The sequence below is a fragment of the Dermacentor silvarum genome, chromosome 1 (genome assembly GCF_013339745.2).
Source record: "Dermacentor silvarum isolate Dsil-2018 chromosome 1, BIME_Dsil_1.4, whole genome shotgun sequence".
NCBI lineage: Eukaryota > Metazoa > Arthropoda > Arachnida > Ixodida > Ixodidae > Dermacentor > Dermacentor silvarum.
Window position 1 is genome coordinate 184,584,549 of NC_051154.1, and position 12,892 is coordinate 184,597,440.

Below are 12,892 nucleotides of genomic sequence, written 5' to 3' on the forward strand. Positions count from 1 at the left end.
TATATATATATATATATATATATATATATATATATATATATACACCTATTCTGTGGTATGAAGTGCCCGTTGTCGAGAGCATGCATTGCGAGGCCAAAGAGGGCTTCAGTATGTTTTGGTCTCCTCCACTGGGTCAACCAAGCGCTGCGAAATCCGGGCTGACTTAAAATGCCTCATTGTACTCCCTATCAGATGCGCGGCTTGACGAACTCTTTTCAGTTCTGCAACCTCGCGTCCAATGCGAAGGTTCCAAAAAGGGCTAGCATCACTTTTGTTTCATCCCTAAGAATATGCATACAGGCACACGCGCAATATTATAAATAGAGAGTTTTATCCCGGCTGCGTTTACTTATCAGCCGTTTGATAAAACAAGTATAATCTGCCTTGTACTGCGTGCTTTACATTCTTCCAGACGGAATGAACGGTACGGCGAGGCGCGTTTCTGTGCGGATAATATCTATACACGGCGTGGCTAAAACGCTCTAATACCTGCCGAACCTTTGCATTCCGGTTGTCTGCTGTATACCACCATTAAGTCAGACTCTGTAGCGCAGAAATGAATTCATCCTGCAGTCTCAAAGTCGTTTTGACTGCCTAAATGCGCTACTACGTATTGATGGTGAGATTATTGGCAAAGAGAATAAACTCGATCGAGTCCCGGCCGAGAGCAAAAGCAAGAGCCCTCCACCTCTATAATTTCTAATTCAATTATCCTCCTGAAGATGGAAGCTGTGTTAACTTGCTTGGAGCATACGCAGCTGAAAACAACAGCGAGCCACAACGCGGCATGTCATTCCACTTCTTCGAGTGAAGATATCTCATTTCTGTGCGTAGATGTATGTGTGCCAGCGGGGCCGCAAAAGCATTAAATTGTCTGGAAGAAGAAAAGAATGCTTACAATTGAAAGTAAGGATTTAGGAGGATGTATTCTCCTTAAAAGTCTAGAGTAGTTTTGCACTTAAATGTCCGCGCAACATTCGCGCCCAAGTTAAATCTGATAAAACTCTGCAGTCGAGCTAGAGATGTTATCTTTTTCGGTAGTCTTAGAAACTGTTTAATTAACTAACATTTATTTCAGTTTTAAATAATTTTGTTTGACATGTTGCAACGAAGCGCACATGCCTTGGGCATTACACACCCGCTTCCATTCCGCAAGTGCAGCATGTACCCTAAGGGAAAACATTTTTTTGAACGCCGGTTAATTGCAGAGTAAATGATCGCGCAGTTTATTATGTTCGCCGGCGCCCGAATAACGCATCGCCAGAGTAACACATCACGTCCTCATCTGTACTAGTACGGTTTTATATAGACTGCTTCTTCTTTCTGGTGTTTTGCGTGCCAAAACCAGTTCTGATTATGAGGCACGCCGTAGTGGAGGGCTCCGGGTTAATTTTGACCACCTGGGGTTCTTTAACGTGCACTACAACGCAAGCACACGGGCGTTTTTGCATTTCGCCTGCATCGAAATGCGGCCGCCGCGGCCGGGATTTGATCCCGAGATCTCGTGCTCAGCAGCGCAACGCCTTAGCTGACTGAGCCACCCCGGCGGGTTTATATAGACGTCGCCGAAGCGGTTTGTTGCAAATGCATGAACATGGCGGTGGAAACAGAAAGCCGGTTTGAAACTGTGGCCTTCCTCTTGGCTCACTACCGTTGATGGGTGTGGCCCTTAACCCACTGATATATGTCTATAAGTTGCAACACGACGACGCCCCGAGGAGAAAGCTTGTGCGGAAATCGCGAATTCAGTATAACTCATTTGTATTTACCCTTTTTGCCGTCAAGGTTGCTAAGACTGTGCACAATGTGCACAAAGGTACCAGCAATACTTCCGAGTTGCAAAGCCCCGAGAATAAATTATGCTGCGATGCCTGCTGCGTACAAGTTACTGGCACATTGCACTTGGGAACAAAAAAGAAAAAAAAAAAAAAAAGAAAAGAAGGGAAGGGAAGGGAAGGCAAGGCACTCGACTGTGTTGTTAGAATGTTGTGGGAACCAGGCCCATTCAGGTTCAATTAAATTACTGATTCGTTAGCGCCATGTGTCTCTTCGTTAGCGCGATGAGTCTCCGATTGCGTCTCGGAAAAAAATGGATTCCTCTATTATTATTACGCAGGAGAGAGGTGCACTTAATTGCTGGCGGTCAGCATATACAGCAATTTATAAGTCCGTTCGCTGGTACTAGCATACCGTAAAACCTGAATATATGATGTCGGCTCATGGGTATCACTTAAGGGTGTGCAAATATTAGAAACTAACGAATAACGAATCGAATGGTCACTATTAGTAAGTACGAATATTTTTCGAATACGTTTCGAATATTTCAAAACGTCAACTGTGACCAACTAAACATAAAATTGGAACAAAAGTACAGTAAATTCTCACCCCCGCGAGCATAGTATAGACATAAAACATGCGAACTTGCGTAGGGGAGCAGACTAAGTCGCTTACGTAGCCATACTTTGCAGGCTATACAGCGATCATTCGCGCTCTCTGAGGAGTTCTGTGCATGCGAAGAAACTGGGGCCAGATTCACAAAGCTTGTCTTTCGTAAGTTCGCTTTGCCATTGGCTGGCCGCCTTGGCTAATGATATAACTGCATTGGCTAAAATTCTTTCTTACGAAAAATTCTAACGTAAGAAGTTTTTGTGAATTCGGGCCCTGTTTTTCTCCTAATTCTCCATTTGTGCTTTTAATAAACAACGCTTCATAGCGTACTATGTAATGACAGAAACTCCGTATACCTTTGAGACTACTAGGATGTGTGCATCGTTCTATGTTAATTGTGTTAACGCCTGTTCGTTATTCGAAAGCTATTCGATTCGATTCTGGCACTACTATTTCGTATTCGATTCGGTCTCGATAATCACTATTCGCACGCCCCCTAGTATCTCTGAAGCACACCAACATTTAATGGGATAGCGCATCGTATTTAACGTGTTCTCTGGTTTGCTTGATTTTCTTTCATTTAGCCATTCGGCATGTGCCATTAGGTGTGCGTCCATTCGTGGCCCATTCTTAGCAGAGGCCTTCAGAATGTGTTTGTGCCACTGCGACACAATAGTTGCAGAACACTTACGGTACATACGGCTAGATACGTGTGGTACTTCTCTGCGCATATATACCTAGCTGTCACCGCCATACTTCTCTCAACAGTGAGTGTGATACACCTCCTTCATTCTCGTGCCATCGCTGCGTAGACATCTCACGCCTGATTCGATGTTCGCATTTCGGCATAGCTTGTCAACGGTGTAGTTCATAAACGGGAAGAGTGCATGAAACTATACACGTGTATGCAAGTCCACGCAATTGTACGGATCGCCGCTAGTTGTGTAGCAGTAATTTAATCAACCGTTTTACTGAAGCTTCACTTCACGTAGGTTCCAACATGTGCGTGAGATATGCTTATTTATTATTATTATTATTATTATTATTATTATTATTATTATTATTATTATTATTATTATTATTATTATTATTATTATTATTTTGCTTAAGTACTGTTTTCTCTCAGGTTCCCTCACCGGCCACCTTCAAAAAATTGCTTTTTTTTTTTTGTCAGTTCTTGGCTAGTGTTTGTTGAAACGCGTGATCTTCATACACTCACTTGCAAAAGTTTAGAAACCACGGCATGAGGTCTTTCCAGCACAGCTGTGCAACGTGGAATTGTCTCAATGCATTTTACTGGCCGAAAAAGCCCCACGTAGGAGTGCCACTTGATTTCAGCCTGCATGCCAAGGTTGCAAAAAAAAAATAATAATAATAACAAACAAATTGCGGCCATCTGTGGTCTTTCTTTTTTTTTTCTTTTTTTTTTTTTCTGAGCGTGTGTGCATCGCGACTTGTGGTGCAGCATGGTCTTTGCTGCGTGTGATCGGCAGAGTCACAGGCTTGGCCAAGCTCAGAACAAGCTTGCACTATAGTTGTCGTCTCTAGTGCAAATCAGGAAGGCTGACTTTATCATCGCTGTGCTTGCGTGTCGGGAAAGCGGGTAAACGGCGGTGAGAAGGCAATTGCATTAGTTCTCGTGTTTACTGCCTCATTTGTGCGCTGTCCAACACTGGCACTGTGACATGTTTTATTAAGTTTCTGTTGGTGACACTCCCTTCTCCACCACTGTATTGCGTTCTCTGTGCGTGTCCAAAGGTCAGAACTTTTCTCGGCTTTTTAGAGGCTGTTTTGTTTCCGTTTGCATTCTCCCCTTTCTTTCCGCTTCCATTTCCCCAAGCCCCCGTCCCGTGTTATTCTTTGTGCTTCCAAGAAAGAAACCCCCATGCTCCCAGAAACTTCCTACTCCCCTCCTTCCCGTGCACAGCAGGCTTTCTCCGAGATGCACGGCTGCATCTACAGTCGCCGTCTAGGAGGAGCCAGCGAACAACACAGCGCGCGCGCGAACGTAAAAGCAACTCCAAAACAGCCACGGGCCCAGGGGAGACCAGATCTCTCCTCCTTGGGGGTCAGCCTTCTTCCCTGCGCGCAAAACAACCTGAAACCGGTTTTTCAGGAGCCCGCGGGGGTACCGCGCTGCAAAGACTCGGACAGGTAAGCAGTCCACCCGGGGAGGAGGGAAATAAAAATAACACCTGCGCGGAGGGTCTCGCTCATGGCTTGTCGTGCGCCGCCGAGATTCGAAGGGCGCCGCGCTGTTTTCTACTTCCAAAGCGTCACGCGGCGGGGCGCTGCTTGTCGCTCCCGCCATTTTGACGTCACAAACCACGTGCGAGAAAGAAGGCGAAGCGCTACGACCGAATCCGCGGGCCGGCACGCCGGGGAGAGAGGCACCCCTTGGAAATTTTGAGGAAAGGGAAACAGCGGAGAGGGCGAAAAACGCGGCAACGTGACATCGCGTACGAGCCTTGTACGAGCCACGAGCGCACGGCCGGCACGGCTTCCTCGCGAGTGGTCCCGCTTGTGTCTCGTGCTCCCGTCCGACGGCGCTGCGCCCCTGTACCGCGCTCACGGAACGTTTGTGTGTGCTACGCGTTCTATCGAAGAAGAGCGCGAGGCTGATTCTTCGAACAAGTGCCCGAATTCTGACCGGTGCGCCGGTCGGTTTTATTTCGTCGTGCTGTTTCTAAGAGGATTGTCCGTGTCGTAGTGCCACCTCCCAGGCTACCTGATCGGAACTGCTGCACCTGCTCGGCTGAGCGTCTGCGGAAACTGCTCTTGACGGGACTAGGACGCTCTGCTTGTCAGTTGTGCCGTTGACTCGTTCTGTACTGAAATTACCGCGATGGACCTCCGTGCCTCTGGATACGTGTCTCCTTGGGACACGCCGCACCGCTTTCACTCAGCGACAGCCTCAGGTAAGCTGATCGTGTTGCACGAAATAACTGGCGCAAGGTTGACGATGCCAGCGAGAACTATGGCATAGCAATTTGCTGGCATAGCAATTTGCTAGGCAGACTTGTTTTGTTTTCCGAGTAAAAAACACAAAAGGTGACAACTCTCCCTAATCGTCGTCCCAGCAGGATCTATATTGCACCTCGAAGCAGTAATGCATGAGCACGAGTTCATCCACTTCACTGTAATTGCGCCATCTGGAATCCGCGGGATATCATTTCTGTTATCGCAAACGTGGAGGAACCTTTAACTCGAGACGGAAAAGCCTCATTTCGTCTTGCGGTTGACTTCTTCCGCGTTTTGCGCCTCTGCACCTGCGTACCGCTCATCGTTTTCCGAGTGCGGTCGTTCGTATTGTTTTCGGCGGACAACGATCGAAGTTTCACTGTTCCAATAAGAATGTTGCTTATGCGGAGAGCCAACTCTTGTTTTGGTTAAATGGGTATGGAACGGAGCTTATTTCTCCGTCGGCGCGATTCACTTGCTTGCCACATGGCCGTTCCCATCCTCCTTAATTGTACCTGACATGCGTGGCGCCGCAGTGTTCATATAAATCTTCGTTGTGTTTCGTCTGCAGTTGTACAGCCGACGCCAAACTTTTACAGTGGCAGGTGATAAGTTGATAACCGCATTGCCGTCCGGGGCTAGATGCTTCTCTGAACCCGCGGGCGGCTTCTTGCCGCCGTGATGCCTACCTGTCCGGAAACCGGTTTTTGGCCCCGTGGTGGGGGAAGCCGCGCTCCATCTCAGGTGGCATTTGACGGGCGGCCCGCGCTGTTTTTCGGCGCTTTCTATTTTATTTTCTTTAGCTGTATGTTTGGTCGTTTTCTATGATGCCTTGCCGTCAGGGTGCCAAAGCTGTTTTAAAGGCTAGCCTCTCGGCGTTCATAATTAGCGCGCCGTGGTAACGGCAGTCAGTACCATCCAGTCTCCAGGTACTGAATCCGCAATCATTGTCGAGATGCATGGCACCTCACGTTTGGTGTTCATTGTTTGGTTACCGGAAAATGAAATAAATACAACGCTTGAGCACAAAGAAATGAAAGATTGACCAAAATGCTTGCCATTTCTGCGTTGATTGCACTGTGCATCTATTCGGTTTAATTTACTGATAGCAGTTATCACCTTGCTGGGGCAGCTTTGTCCGAGACCGGCGCTGCCGCAGCGTGTGGTTTTAGCAGCAGCCAGGAAGCAATGTGTCACACAGAGACAACTATCTCTCTACAGATCCAACACTTTATAAATTATAACGTGTCGGTATTACACCCTTTCCGACCTACTCTCATGTGCACGCGCTTCTTTGGCCGTTCTATGACAAATGCTTTCCCGTCAGCAGAGCTTTGATGCACATAGCAGGGAAACAACCGGTGTTTCACGTCACCGAGGAAAGAAAATTAATTGCACTGTAAAAATGGTAGTTGTAAGACTGGGACAGAAAATGCGCATGAAGAGGTGTAAAACTTTCCGGTGTACTCCTTTGCAGGGCACTTCGTTTGGGCATTCCCGAGAATCTCTGCTCGCTACTGCCCTGACGTTCTGTCTCAGACATAGTCCGATGAAGTCGTCCTTTAGGTGAAACGTCTTTATTGAGTTTATATATTTTCGCGCTTAGTCACAAGAATGACAATACGCGAGCGAAATGGTCTGTGAAAATCGTCTGCGAAAGATAGCGCTGTTCCGCCTTTTCAGATGAATTTCTGTCAGACGGGAATTGCCCACCTGAGAAATCGCAGTGTCGGGGTAGCTAATTAGAAAAGGTTCACTAATCAACTTTATTATGCACTGTATACTACACATGTTGAAATTGAAGCCACGCAGTATATAGTGAAGTGGTCTGCTTGTATTCTGAGACTAGCAACAGTTAATTTTCGAGATATGCGTCCTTAAAATGTGCTACAAAGTACATCGGCGTTCCAGTTATTATCGACCCGTACTGCTGTTAGGAAGATGTGCTTCGTAGCACACTTCGAGGTCGGGCATCTCAACCTTAATGCTAGTCTTTCGATTTTTGCTAAGCAGACATGACTTCACCACTGCTCAGTTGCGCAACTCCAACATGTGTCCAACAGTGAATGTTTTACTCTGGACATTGCCATTCCTCGAGCCAGCCCGTAATTTACACCTATTCCAGAAATCCGCCTGTTTAGCAGTGGTGAAGTCATGTCTTGTTACCAGAATGGCGAACCAGCGCTATTCCTTAAAGGCGATTAAACAAACAACGAAAAGAAAAGAAAGTCTATTCGAAAAAAAAAAAAACAGTAAAAGCAGATAATCTGTCTCGTTACTCGTCGTTTGGTCCCGTGTATATTCTGGCGCTGTCTATTACTTGCAGATAATACAGTCAAACCCGGATCTAAAGGGGATCGCAAAACAGTTCGATATATAGGTGATTCGATGTATAAAATAAAACAAAAATCATACAAACATTTCCAAGGGGATTTCACTGCTGTTCGTTGTACACAATAATTCGTTATATGTGAGATCGATATATCCGGGGTCGACTGTATTCGTGGAGCGATAGCCATGTTGCCTTGTATCAGGGAGCGAGAACCCCGGCCTTGTTGCCAACGCTTCTGAGCAGGCGCGTGAAGCCATATATCTGCAGCGCACGCATCGCAGCAGTATTTGTAGTGAGTGACGTCGACGGAGGGATCTGATCTCTCGCCGGTGTCCCCGTCCGGAGCAGCAGGTGGCCGCGCTGCCAGCAGCTGCGTCGCCTGCTGCATTGTGTTTCATTGGCGTCATGGACGAGTAGTCCGCCGGTGACTCACGACCTGCACACACGAGAGCTGCGCGCCCGTATCGTCGATAGCAACGCGCAGATGCTGCCATGGAAACGCGTTGCGGCGCGACGGCGCAACCTTGGCGATGATTTCATTCCCGATTTATTCGGGGCGTTAGGTCACTCTAGCGGCGCAAATTGTTTTTGACGGCCGGCTTCGTCATTTGCAGGAAGCCTCTTCGCGCAAATTACCGCACCTCAATTGTACCGGCCCCGCGTCGGCCTTTTAAGCGGTGTCTATTCTTTCCATTCTTCGCTCGCGCGCTCCTTCCATTCAAGTGTGACGCGCACGGAGAGCTCGGGGGCCTTATTTCTGAAGCTCATATACATTTCATTTTCCTTATCGCCCATGGAGCCGAGGGCTGAAAGCATAGAGACATTCAATTAATCGTTCCGGCCCCAGACTCCGCGACATGTGCCACAAACGATTGCGGGATGAGTTCTCACTACAAATGTGAGTTTCCGCTCTGTTTACTATATGTCCCGTAAACTTTGGTGGCCGACTGTGCCGCCTGTTCAAGGCACGCGCGCCTCGGCGGAAGCAGCATTGGTAGAGAGCATTCCGCTCGTGTGCGTATCGTTTTGTGACCGTCTCAAAGAAAGTTATCGCGCTCTGCGCCGCATTCTTCACTTACAGCCGAATTCTTTCCCTTCAGGCTTTGCGGGGCTCGTTGTTCACGCATCTGCGCTTGCCTGTTAGTTTTATATACCACGGCGAGATTCTCTCAGCTCGCAGAACAACGCCTGTCGCCGGTTGTTTTCTATGCGTCCGGGCATTTCTCTCGGCGCGTTTATCGGAAGCCCGGCCACTCGACGCTGCCCGTGGCACCTGTCTTGTTTGTGTAACCCAGCCTGCAGCGGATGGATATCCAACGTGGGTCGGAACAATGGGCCGATGCTTGCGCTGCTATCTGAGACGTGCCAACGAAGTCGACGCATTCGCAGACGCAACAGTGACGTCGCAGCTATACGCGACGGCTGTCACGTCTCTGACTGTGGCGCGCATCTGCCTTGTGGACTACACCGTGTGCTATTGAACTTTTATCGGTCGCTGTTTGCCTCCCGGCCGTGGTTATACGGGAGTCTGGCGGAGCGCGCGCCAACAATCTCCTATCACGTGATCTCGACTGGTGGAGGACTGGTATATTGCTTCATCTCTGTGGGACGGCGACACGCGCTGCCGAGATCGCGAGGAATCGTTTCACGCTGCCGTTTTTTTTCTTTTTTTTTTAAATGTTATTATTACTTCTTTTTGTCCAATATGACGCCGCGGCTTTTGTTTTCTGGTGCATTGTGGTGGGACTTGGCGTTTCTCAATTCAGAAGCCAAAGTTGTCGCTAATTTGCCACGAAGCTTATCCGTCGTACAGGGAAATGAAAAGACTAAGGCCGTGTTTAGTGCGCCGACGAATGAGAGCCGGAGTTATCGTTGGCTGTATTAGTCACATCCCGTCATATTAGACGGCAATGCATTTATTAGTTACACTGCATTAGCAGAAGGAACCCACGCCGCGTGGTTACTACGGCGCTCGCGGCGTTGCAACATTTCTACTCACCTTAGGACGTTTTTGCAGGACAAAACATAATATACGTGCACGCCATCCCACGAACGCGATTGTAGTAGACAGCAAGTTAAAAAAAATGTTTTCTTATTTTATTTCCCCGCGCACAAAGGAGTTCACAGTATTTTGTGTCTCCTTTATTGCGAGCACAGACTTTTTCCAACCCACTGACACCAATTGTTGGAGCTACACTTTTTGTTATTCGTCGTACTTTTTTTTTTTTTTTTCTCGTCCGTGAAGAGCCGCGAGAGAACGAAAGGCGTTGTCAGAAGCGCGTCTAAATGGAGCCAGGCCGGCAAGAAAGGAATTCCAGTGACTCGTCACTGCTGCACGCTCTGGTAGCACGTCGTCCACGTGTATGCAGTCGTCAACCGGCTAAAAGTCGTGAACTGAGCATGAGAAACGAGAACGGAGGGCTGTGGCCCGCTGACGGCTTTGCTGACGTCTACCCTACTAAACTTGTCGGGACGTCGAGCGGGGACGACTCTTGAAGCCCTCGAATCGCGCGCGGTCAGTGCGGCGGGAGGCCTCGCTTCGCACGACCACGCCTGCATGCTCACGCTCCTTCCTTGGCATATTCAGACAACGCTCACGACATTGTGAAAGCCGACGAATCTAACGGGGAGGAAACGGGTGTGACAGGGCACAAAGTAAAACGCTGTAGCTGCTGACGCGGATTGGTAAATGTGCTAATTGATCGAAAGGTCTCCCGAAGAATACGCATTCGCGTTTTCTGAACGCTCCGTGGCCGTCACTGCATGCGCTCGCGTGCTAACTAGTGTCCCGCCTGCATATCCGCGCACACACAGGGACACTAGCCCGTCGTTTGGAAAGAGGAAATGGGTCATATAATCATTATACATGCATACTGCATGCAGCTGCCTTATTTTATTGCTACTACCTCAATAAAAGAAATTAATAATAATCAGAATAAATGATGGGCGTAATATTTCCGGCACAATAATTGCGCTGCACTGCATATTAGGTGCACATTCCACTCACCCGGACCACGTTGTGAATCGTTAAACTCGAGCGACAGATACTCTCGGTAGGTAAAGCAGGCCTCCGAAGAGGGAAAGCAAGGCGTTGATATCTCAGCGTGAGATTAACATGGAGCAGCAGGCCGGATTTGCTTGTGAGTTTCGCTTATCGACCTACAGGGTAGCGCGTTTCAGCAATAATCACTTGCAGCCCCGAGTGCGCGCGCTTGAACATAGCCTTCACTATTGCATTTTGGGAGCTCTTTTAGTGGAAATACAACTAGTCATTGCTTCTCACGCTATCGTGATAAATCTTCCTCCTCTATAGTGACATGGGCACATCACTGGAAGCTGCTCGCGTCTGACCGTGATAGCAGGCTTCCGTTGTCGCTTCGGATGTCACTCGAGAGGGATCCGCGTTAGTTTGTCACTTCTAAAGGGGCGTTTGCCATGCAAAGCGTATACGTCGGCCCCTCATCCCTTCCCACACTTCTGGTAAATTTGTGAATGTTCGTGATATATTTGTTCCGAGAAGCGAACGCCTCTCAGCCCAGCAAGGACATCGAAAATCTCGAACCTGCGCCGCTTTTCTAGTGTTCCCCCATCTTCCGCGAGGGCATAGACAAGACACGCGCTGTAGTTCGCCCGAAAGCGCTAATTTATGGAAGCGCCTGCGGAGCCGCAAAAAATCAGAAGACGGCGACCACTTCGTGACTTCCCCGGGGCCGCGCTCGTCACCCGTGGGGCCACGAAGGGGGCCACGCCGTCGAGCGATTTCGGAGCATTACGTCCCGCCGCGGGCTGGAATTCGGCCGTAGCAGCGCTCTGGCGGCGGGATAAAGGGAGGGGGGGGGGGGGGGGGCGACACTCACCGTTCCGTTCCATGCACTACGCGCGGCGGAGCATCCTGCGGGCTCAGCAGCGTCCTCCGTAATTCTGATGGACGCGTGTCAAGTTGTAGAGGCTCGCAGCTTACTATATTGAAGGCTCGTGATGGAAGATCAACAGGTGCCGGAGTCACCCGCCTGTGATGAAGCGGCGCCCGAAGCTTGCAGCGGTCACAAGCCGCTCAGGGGCCTCGATATGCGAATGTGGGCTCCATGCGATCGTTTCTGCTTTACTATACGTTCGTCTATAATGCCTATCGTTTCTGCTTTACTATACGTTCGTCTATAATGCCTACCCGCCGTGGTTGTTTAGGCGCTATGGCGTTGGGCTGCTAAGCACGAGGTCGCGGGATCAAATCCCGGCCACGGCGGTCGCATTTCGGTGGGGGTGAAATGCGAAAACACCGGTGTAACTAGATTTAGGTGCACGTTAAAGAACCCCAGGTGGTCTAAATTATTCCGGAGTCCCCCACTACGACGTGTCTCATAATAAGATCGTGATTTTGGCACGTACGTAAAACCCCGTAATTGTTTTTCTATAATTTATTATTATTATAATACCTCAGGCGCATTGGTCCTTATGTAATATGGACACGTCGGGCATTCCAATTCGACATGTGCGACGTTCTTTGTGTCGCATCGTCCTGTATCTATGCGGTTGAGGAGCTCCAGTGGATGGATGTGCAGCTGCGCACGGAGAGCTCTTTGTGTAGAGCCGCCTCTGAAGACGAATTTGACGCCGTCATATACATTATCGCGTAGGACCTCGCTTCGACCCCACGCGCAGAGGTAAGTGTATCTGCACCGGTGTTTCGCGTGTCTTTCCGTAGAAGGCAAGACATTTCTTCGTTCACATGCAAGATTTCTCCTCCGGCAGTTGCTTTATCAGGCCGCCATTGAAAGATTACTCGGGGTTGGAGTGCTCCTTTCGGTCAGCGATTCCGCTACCGGATCACTCCCAAACATCATGCAGAAAGGCCGGATGTTGCATGCGGACTGTCTGATGGTACATTTTGCAAGAAGCTATAGATCAGTCAACATTTATCTCCACGTCAAGGGCGTAGATGTTGATTACCTGTGTGTAAAAAAGACCAACCAACAACCTATACGGCCTGACATAAAAGCAAGCAACAAAAATGGCGATCAGTAAGGTGTGCTAAAAAGAAAGAAAGAAAGAAAGAAAGAAAGAAAGAAAGAAAGAAAGAAAGAAAGAAAAGGCGTCATGAACAGTACGCTATGAGGAGCACAACAAAATATGCAAGCGTGTTGTAAGTTTTCAAAATTGCAAGTACATAAGCATTTGGTTCAAATTGCAGGGAAGAAATAAAAAGTGAGAACC

The 12,892-nt window shown here is 48.6% G+C and overlaps 1 protein-coding gene across 1 annotated transcript in view; it reads left to right on the plus strand.

The window, feature by feature from the left end:
• The first annotated feature begins 4,837 nt into the window (after nt 1-4,837).
• The window catches only part of LOC119435986 (uncharacterized), a 68,398-nt gene continuing 60,343 nt past the window's right edge, over nt 4,838-12,892 (plus strand). The window contains 1 exon segment of the mRNA XM_049658340.1: nt 4,838-5,306. The gene's annotated coding sequence lies outside the window, so the exon portion shown is untranslated.